Genomic DNA, 9281 nt, shown 5'->3' on the forward strand with positions numbered 1-9281 from the left:
TCATCATAAAGCAATCCAAGCGCCAGAAAAAACGCATCTACATCACGCAATGCTGGATCTCCTGGCGCAAGGGAAAATGCCCAGTCTTGAGGGTCACCACGCAACAAAGAAATAATGATTTTTACTTGTTGAACGGGGTCACCAGAGGAGCGGGGTTTCAAAGCAAGAAACAGTTTACAATTATTTTTGAAATTCAGGAACTTAGATCTATCCCCAGAAAACAAATCAGGAAGTGGAATTCTAGGCTCTAACATCGGATTCTGAACCACAAAATCTTGAATGTTTTGTACCCTTGCAGTGAGATGATCCACACAAGAGGACAGACCTTGAATGTCCATATCTACACCTGTGTCCTGAACCACCCAGAGGTTAAGGGGAAAAGAAAGACAAAACACACTGCAGAGAAAAAAAAATGGTCTCAGAACTTCTCTTATCCCTCTATTGAGATGCATTAACACTTTGGGCCAGCTGTACTGTTATGGACCTGGTGGTTAGGAGCACCCGGAACGACCTGATGGTTAAACTAACACAGGACAAGCTCTGGGAAGTGGGAGCTCTGCTGACCGCAACCCCTAATCCTATCACAACCACTAGAAATAGCCGTGGAGCGTACCTAACTCTGCCTAGACGCCTCTTCACAGCCTAAGAGCTAACTAGCCCTAAAGATAGAAAATAAAGCCTACCTTGCCTCAGAGAAATTCCCCAAAGGAAAAGGCTGCCCCCCACATATATTGACTGTGAGTTAAGATGAAAGTCACAAACACAGAAATGAAACAGGTTTCAGCAAAGGAGGCCAGACTTACTAAACAGACTGAGGGTAGGAAAGGTATCTTTGCGGTCAACACAAAAACTACAAAAAGACCACGCAGAGTGTGCAAAAAGACCCCCGCACCAACTCACGGTGCGGAGGTGCAACTCTGCATCCCAGAGCTTCCAGCTAGCAAGGCAAAATCATGATAGCAAGCTGGACAAGAAAACAATGAACAAATAATTAACTAGCAGGGACTTAGCTTCTGCTGGAGTAGACAGGTCACCAGAAAGATCCAAGAGCGAACTGAACCAGTACAAGAACATTGACAGCTGGCATGGAGTAACGATCTGAGTGGAGTTAAATAGAGCAGCCAGCCAAAGAATAAACTAAGTCACCTGTGGAAGGAACCTCAGAACCAGCAGCTCCACTCACAGCCACCAGAGGGAGCCCATGGACAGAACTCGCCGAAGTACCATTCATGACCACAGGAGGGAGTTCGATAACAGAATTCACAACATAAGGCTGTCTATTCTGTAGACTGCAAGTCACTTTAAACCTGCAGTCTACAGAACAGCAGGTGATGCGCCAGTATATGTATGGGACTTCAGAGCCCAGAGAGGCCGTACAGGGTCCCCGAGCCTCAAGGGAGGCAGGCATGATGGAGTAAAGTGCGAATGTAGTGAGCCTTAATGTTGGGTAGGTGTTCGGGGTTAACAGATGGATATATGTGGTGAAGGAGTGTTGAGTCAGGGGGAGTAGAGGGGTTTGGAGGTGGGGCGTAGGGACACTATACATTTGGTTGTGGGAACCATTCCACCTACCTTACCTGAGAGCGTGTGAAACTCGGAGGTACCTTCTCGTCATGGAGGTGGAGGCCTTGCTGCAAAGACTGCTGGACGCAGCGGGCTCTCAGGGCAAAGAATTGCTGCCGGATTCTGTTAACAGCCTGCTTCGGGGGGTGGTGACGGAAGCTACCCAAGTTCCTTCTAAGGGGCGCCGGCTGCGGAGGTCTAGGCCTCCAGCGCGCTTAAGCCCCAAGGTCACCCCCGGGCCTGGCGCCAAAACAGGAGCCCCTCAAGGGACCCTCCAGGGGGTGGCGGGAGCGGCGACTCGACGGTGACCCGCGGCAGAGTACATCTCAGCTGTCTTTGATAAGTGAGCATTACCCCTGATATGAGTACCTTATAAAAGAGATTCCATTTTGGATATAATTCATGAGAGGCTCCCTAGAGATCTTTATCTTGGTTGAGCACTCCATCAAGTTTATGACCACGGACTGACTACCCTGTCCCCTGATGATTCCTCTCTGGCATGAAACGCGTAGGGAGGTGGTCCAAAACACAGGAGGTGGTCTTTGAGTCCAACAAATGCAAAAAGTGGAAATTGATCCATTGGACTCTTGTTCAGACATGGGGGACACATTTCAGCATGCGGTATCATCATAAATGGGGGAGATTGTTCTGATAATTCTATATGTACCCCCCTGCATTTAAAGCATTGTACTGGTGATGATCGGCGGTGTTGATTTATCACCTTTTAGATGGTTTATTTTTCTTTAGTAACAGTAGTACTTTTTTCATATATTTGGTCTTTCTGCTTTACTTGAGAAGGTGTATGTTTGAATAACAACCTCAAGGGCTGTGCAGTGAACAAATTGGTCTACTGAGTATTTTCCTCTGGACTGTTTATCAGTACCTTGTCCGATTGACTTTGGTTAATGCACAAGTCTGTTTTTGAATGTTGTGTCGTTCTGTTTTTAAGAATGTTAATTAAATGTTATGTTTTAGGTTTCCCCTATCTACCTTTTATAATACCCTGATATTAGTGCTTTTTACCGCACAATTGGTGGTCTTGTATCTATTTCTATGTAGCTACATAGTGGGCCCCAAGAATGATTTTCTCTAGTTGGCCCAAGGTGTTCCAGTCCGACACTGAGTGGGGGAATAGTGGAAGAGAGAAGGAGGATACAGTACGTTTGGATGACACGACAAGGGGAGAGGTTTATGTTTGTTTTGAGGCACCATTGGGGCGCATTTGAAGCATGAAATTAAGGAGAAGATATGGAAGAGGTATTATATTGAGATATTTTCTTTGTTGCCTTTGGAGCGTTTTAATTTAGATAGGTTGCGGAGGGATGATTCTAAGAAGGAGGATGAGAAGAGGGGGTATAGGTTAATTCCCAGAACCTTCTCTAACTGCTTGCAAGCATTTGCCATCTTGGCCAGTGCAATTGGTGAGAAGGCCCCTGAAATTTGTTCTGGCCTTTTTTGTTATATGGACGCTATAGGTGAGGCGTATCGGGTTTACGGTGGTCAGGGCTGGTTAAGATACGATGAGCAGTTTTTGCAGTGGAAAGCGGTTCGGCCTAGCATTCGGTGGGATCACAAGGACATAGCTGCGGATGATGGCGTTGACAAAAGGAATTACGCCAGTTCGACTGGATGCGATGGTGGGATTTCTGTTATGAAAGGTAATTCAGTGCCACAATGGACATAGAGGTCAGCGCACATACAGTGACCTGGCAATAACCCAAAAAACAAGAACGAGCTCTGAGACGTGGGAACTCTGTTGACCGCACGGCCTGAGAAACTAGCTAGCCTGAAGATAGAAAATAAGCCTACCTTGCCTCAGAGAAATACCCCAAAGGAAAAGGCAGCCCCCACATATAATGACTGTGAGTTAAGATGAAAAGACAAACGTAGAGATGAAATAGATTTAGCAAAGTGAGGCCCAACTTTCTGAACAGAGCGAGGATAGGAAAGGTAACTTTGCGGTCAACACAAAACCCTACAAAAACCACGCAAAGGGGGCAAAAAGACCCTCCGTACCGAACTAACGTCACGGAGGTACACCCTCTGCGTCCCAGAGCTTCCAGCAAGCAGTAAAAAACAAATTGACAAGCTGGACAGAAAAAAACAGCAAACAAATAGCAAAGAGGAACTTAGCTATGCAGAGCAGCAGGCCACAGGAACGATCCAGGAGGAAACAGGTCCAATATGAGAACATTGACTGGAGGCCAGGATCAAAGCACTAGGTGGAGTTAAATAGAGCAGCACCTAACGACTTCACCACATCACCTGAGGAAGGAAACTCAGAAGCCGCAGTACCACTTTCCTCCACCAACGGAAGCTCACAGAGAGAACCAGCCGAAGTACCACTTGTGACCACAGGAGGGAGCTCTGACACAGAATTCACAACAGTACCCCCCCCCTTGAGGAGGGGTCACCGAACCCTCACCAGAGCTCCCAGGACGACCAGGATGAGCCATATGAAAGGCACAAACAAGATCGGGAACATGGACATCAGAGGCAAAGACCCAGGAATTATCTTCCTGAGCATAACCCTTCCACTTAACCAGATACTGGAGTTTCCGCCTCAAAACACGAGAATCCAAAATCTCTGCAACAACGACCTATGGAATACGTTATGTATGGAAAAAGAATCTGGAAGGGTCAGACGAATAGACACAGGATTAAGAACCTCAGAAATCCTATACGGACCAATAAAACGAGGTTTAAACTTAGGAGAGGAAACCTTCATAGGAATATGACGAGAAGATAACCAAACCAAGTCCCCAACCCGAAGTCGGGGACCCACACAGCGTCTGCGATTAGCGAAACGTTGAGCCTTCTCCTGGGACAAAGTCAAATTGTCCACTACATGAGTCCAAATCTGCTGCAACCTGTCCACCACAGTATCCACACCAGGACAGTCCAAAGACTCAACCTGCCCTGAAGAGAAACGAGGATGGAACCCAGAGTTGCAGAAAAACGGTGAAACCAAGGTAGCCGAGCTGGCCCGATTATTAAGGGCGAACTCAGACAAAGGCAGAAAGGACACCCAGTCATCCTGATCAGCAGAAACAAAGCATCTCAGATATGTTTCCAAGGTCTGATTGGTTCGTTCGGTCTGGCCATTAGTCTGAGGATGGAAAGCCGAGGAAAAAGACAAGTCAATGCCCATCCTACCACAAAAGGCTCGCCAAAACCTCGAAACAAACTGGGAACCTCTGTCAGAAACGATATTCTCTGGAATGCCATGTAAACGAACCACATGCTGGAAAAACAATGGCACCAAATCAGAGGAGGAAGGCAATTTAGACAAGGGTACCAAATGGACCATCTTAGAGAAGCGATCACAGACCACCCAAATGACCGACATCTTTTGAGAGACGGGAAGATCTGAAATAAAATCCATAGAGATATGTGTCCAAGGCCTCTTCGGGACCGGCAAGGGCAAAAGCAACCCACTGGCACGAGAACAGCAGGGCTTAGCCCGAGCACAAATCCCACAGGACTGCACAAAAGTACGCACATTCCGCGACAGAGATGGCCACCAAAAGGATCTAGCCACTAACTCTCTGGTACCAAAGATTCCAGGATGACCAGCCAACACCGAACAATGAACCTCAGAGATAACTTTATTCGTCCACCTATCAGGGACAAACAGTTTCTCCGCTGGGCAACGATCAGGTTTATTAGCCTGAAATTTTTGCAGCACCCGCCGCAAATCAGGGGAGATGGCAGACACAATTACTCCCTCTTTGAGGATACCCGCCGGCTCAGATAAACCCGGAGAGTCGGGCACAAAACTCCTAGACAGAGCATCCGCCTTCACATTTTTAGAGCCCGGAAGGTAAGAAATCACAAAGTCAAAACGGGCAAAAAACAACGACCAACGAGCTTGTCTAGGATTCAACCGCCTGGCGGACTCGAGATAAGTCAAGTTCTTATGATCAGTCAAGACCACCACGCGATGCTTAGCTCCTTCAAGCCAATGACGCCACTCCTCGAATGCCCACTTCATGGCCAGCAACTCTCGATTGCCCACATCATAATTTCGCTCAGCAGGCGAAAACTTCCTGGAAAAGAAGGCGCATGGTTTCATCACCGAGCAATCAGAACTTCTCTGCGACAAAACAGCCCCTTCTCCAATCTCAGAAGCATCAACATCAACCTGGAACGGAAGCGAAATATCTGGTTGACACAACACAGGGGCAGAAGAAAAACGACGCTTCAACTCTTGAAAAGCTTCCACCGCAGCAGAAGACCAATTGACCAAATCAGCACCTTTCTTTGTCAAATCGGTCAATGGTTTAGCAATACTAGAAAAATTGCAGATGAAGCGACGATAAAAATTAGCAAAGCCCAGGAACTTTTGCAGACTTTTCAAAGATGTCGGCTGAGTCCAATTATGAATGGCTTGGACCTTAACAGGGTCCATCTCGATAGTAGAAGGGGAAAAGATGAACCCCAAAAATGAAACCTTCTGAACACCAAAGAGACACTTTGATCCCTTCACAAACAAAGAATTAGCACGCAGGACCTGAAACACCGTTCTGACCTGCTTCACATGAGACTTCCAATCATCCGAGAAGATCAAAATGTCATCTAAGTACACAATCAGGAATTTATCCAGGTACTCTCGGAAGATGTCATGCATAAAGGACTGAAACACTGATGGAGCATTGGCAAGTCCGAATGGCATTACTAGATACTCAAAATGGCCCTCGGGCGTATTAAATGCAGTTTTCCACTCATCGCCTCGCTTAATACGCACAAGATTATACGCACCACGAAGATCTATCTTGGTGAACCAACTAGCCCCCTTAATCCGAGCAAACAAATCAGATAACAATGGCAAGGGATACTGAAATTTAACCGTGATCTTATTTAGAAGGCGGTAATCTATACAAGGTCTCAGTGAACCATCCTTCTTGGCTACAAAAAAGAACCCTGCTCCTAATGGCGACGATGACGGGCGAATATGCCCCTTCTCCAAAGACTCCTTCATGTAACTCCGCATAGCGGCGTGCTCAGGCACAGATAAATTAAACAGTCGACCTTTTGGGAATTTACTACCAGGAATCAAATCGATAGCACAATCACAATCCCTATGCGGAGGTAGGGTATCGGACTTGGGCTCATCAAATAAATCCCGGTAATCAGACAAGAACTCAGGAACCTCAGAAGAGGTGGATGACGAAATAGTCAGAAATGGGACATCACTATGTACCCCCTGACAACCCCAGCTGGACACAGACATGGATTTCCAATCTAATACTGGATTATGGACTTGTAGCCATGGCAACCCCAACACGACCACATCATGCAGATTATGCAACACCAGAAATCGAATAACCTCCTGATGTGCAGGAGCCATGCACATGGTCAGCTGGGTCCAGTACTGAGGCTTATTCTTGGCCAAAGGCGTAGCATCAATTCCTCTCAATGGAATAGGACACTGCAAGGGCTCCAAGAAAAACCCACAACGCCTAGCATACTCCAAGTCCATCAAATTCAGAGCAGCGCCTGAGTCCACAAATGCCATGACAGAATACGATGACAAAGAGCAGATCAAGGTAACAGACAGAAGAAATTTTAACTGTACCGTACCAATGGTGGCAAACCTAGCGAACCGCTTAGTGCGCTTAGGACAATCAGAGATAGCATGAGTGGAACCACCACAGTAGAAACACAGCCCATTCAGACGTCTGTGTTCTTGCCGTTCAACTCTGGTGAAAGTCCTATCGCACTGCATAGGCTCAGGTTTAAGCTCAGGTAATACCGCCAAATGGTGCACAGATTTACGCTCGCGCAAGCGTCGACCGATCTGAATGGCCAAAGACATAGACTCATTCAGACCAGCAGGCATAGGAAATCCCACCATGACATCCTTAAGGGCTTCAGAGAGACCTTTTCTGAAAATAGCTGCGAGCGCACCTTCATTCCACTGAGTGAGTACGGACCACTTTCTAAATTTCTGACAATATACCTCTATTTCATCCTGACCCTGACACAGAACCAGCAAATTCTTCTCTGCCTGATCCACAGAATTAGGCTCATCGTACAGCAATCCGAGCGCCAGGAAAAATGCATCGATATTACTTAATGCAGGATCTCCTGACGCAAGAGAAAATGCCCAGTCCTGAGGGTCGCCACGCAAAAAAGAAATAACGATCCTAACTTGTTGAACTGGGTCACCAGAGGAGCGAGGTTTCAAAGCCAGAAGTAGTTTACAATTATTTTTGAAACTCAGAAATTTAGTTCTATCTCCAAAAAACAAATCAGGAATAGGAATTCTCGGTTCTAACATAGAATTCTGAACCACAAAGTCTTGAATAGTTTGTACTCTTGCCGTGAGCTGATCCACACATGAAGACAGACCTTTAATGTCCATTGCTACACCTGTGTCCTGAACCACCCAAATATCTAGGGGAAAAAAAAGGCAAAACACAGTGCAAAGAAAAAAAAATGGTCTCAGAACTTCTTTTTTCCCTCTATTGGAAATCATTAGTACTTTTGGCCTCCAGTACTGTTATGAAAGGTAATTTAGTACCACAATGGACATAGAGGTCAGCGCACATACAGTGACCTGGCAATAACCCAAAAAACAAGAACGAGCTCTGAGACGTGGGAACTCTGTTGACCGCAATCCCTAATCCTCTCCAACCACACTAAAGGCAGCCGTGGATTGCGCCTAACGCTCCTTATGCAACTCGGCACGGCCTGAGAAACTAGCTAGCCTGAAGATAGAAAATAAGCCTACCTTGCCTCAGAGAAATACCCCAAAGGAAAAGGCATCCCCCACATATAATGACTGTGAGTTAAGATGAAAAGACAAACGCAGAGATGAAACAGATTTAGCAAAGCGAGGCCCAACCTCCTGAACAGAGCGAGGATAGGAAAGGTAACTTTGCAGTCAACACAAAACCCTACAAAAACCACGCAAAGGGGGCAAAAAGACCCTCCGTACCGAACTAACGGCACGGAGGTACACCCTCTGCGTCCCAGAGCTTCCAGCAAGCAGTAAAAAACAAATTGACAAGCTGGACAGAAAAAAACAGCAAACAAATAGCAAAGAGGAACTTAGCTATGCAGAGCAGCAGGCCACAGGAACGATCCAGGAGGAAACAGGTCCAATACTAGAACTGTTGTGAATTCTGTGGCTGAATTCACTCCTGTGGTCACAAGTGGTATTGCAGCCTCTGGGCTTCCTCCCTCAGGTGTTTTGGTGAGCTCGTTGGCTGCCTTGCTATTTAACTCCACCTGAGTCTGTCTTCCTTGCTCCTTGTCAATGTTCCAGTGTTGGATCTGAGCTACTGCATCTTTCCTGTGGCCTGCTGCTCTGCTAGATAAGTGTTACTTTGTTTTTGTTTCCGTTTTTTCTGTCCAGCTGTGCTATTCTCTTTTGCTGGAAGCTCTGAGACGCAAAGGGTGCACCGCCGTGCCGTTAGTTCGGCACGGTGGGTCTTTTTGCCCCCCTTTGCGTGGTTCTGCTTTAGGGTTTTTTGTAGACTGCATAGTTCTCTTTGCTATCCTCGCTCTGTCTAGAATATCGGGCCTCACTTTGCTGAATCTATTTCATTCCTACGTTTTGTCTTTTCATCTTGCTAACAGTCATTATATGTGGGGGGCTGCCTATTCCTTTGGGGTATTTCTCTGAGGCAAGTCAGGCTTGTATTTCTATCTTCAGGCTAGTCAGCTCCTCAGGCAGTGCCGAGTTGCATAGGTAGTGTTAGGCGCAATCC

The sequence above is a fragment of the Ranitomeya imitator genome, chromosome 3 (genome assembly GCF_032444005.1).
Source record: "Ranitomeya imitator isolate aRanImi1 chromosome 3, aRanImi1.pri, whole genome shotgun sequence".
NCBI classification, from domain to species: domain Eukaryota; kingdom Metazoa; phylum Chordata; class Amphibia; order Anura; family Dendrobatidae; genus Ranitomeya; species Ranitomeya imitator.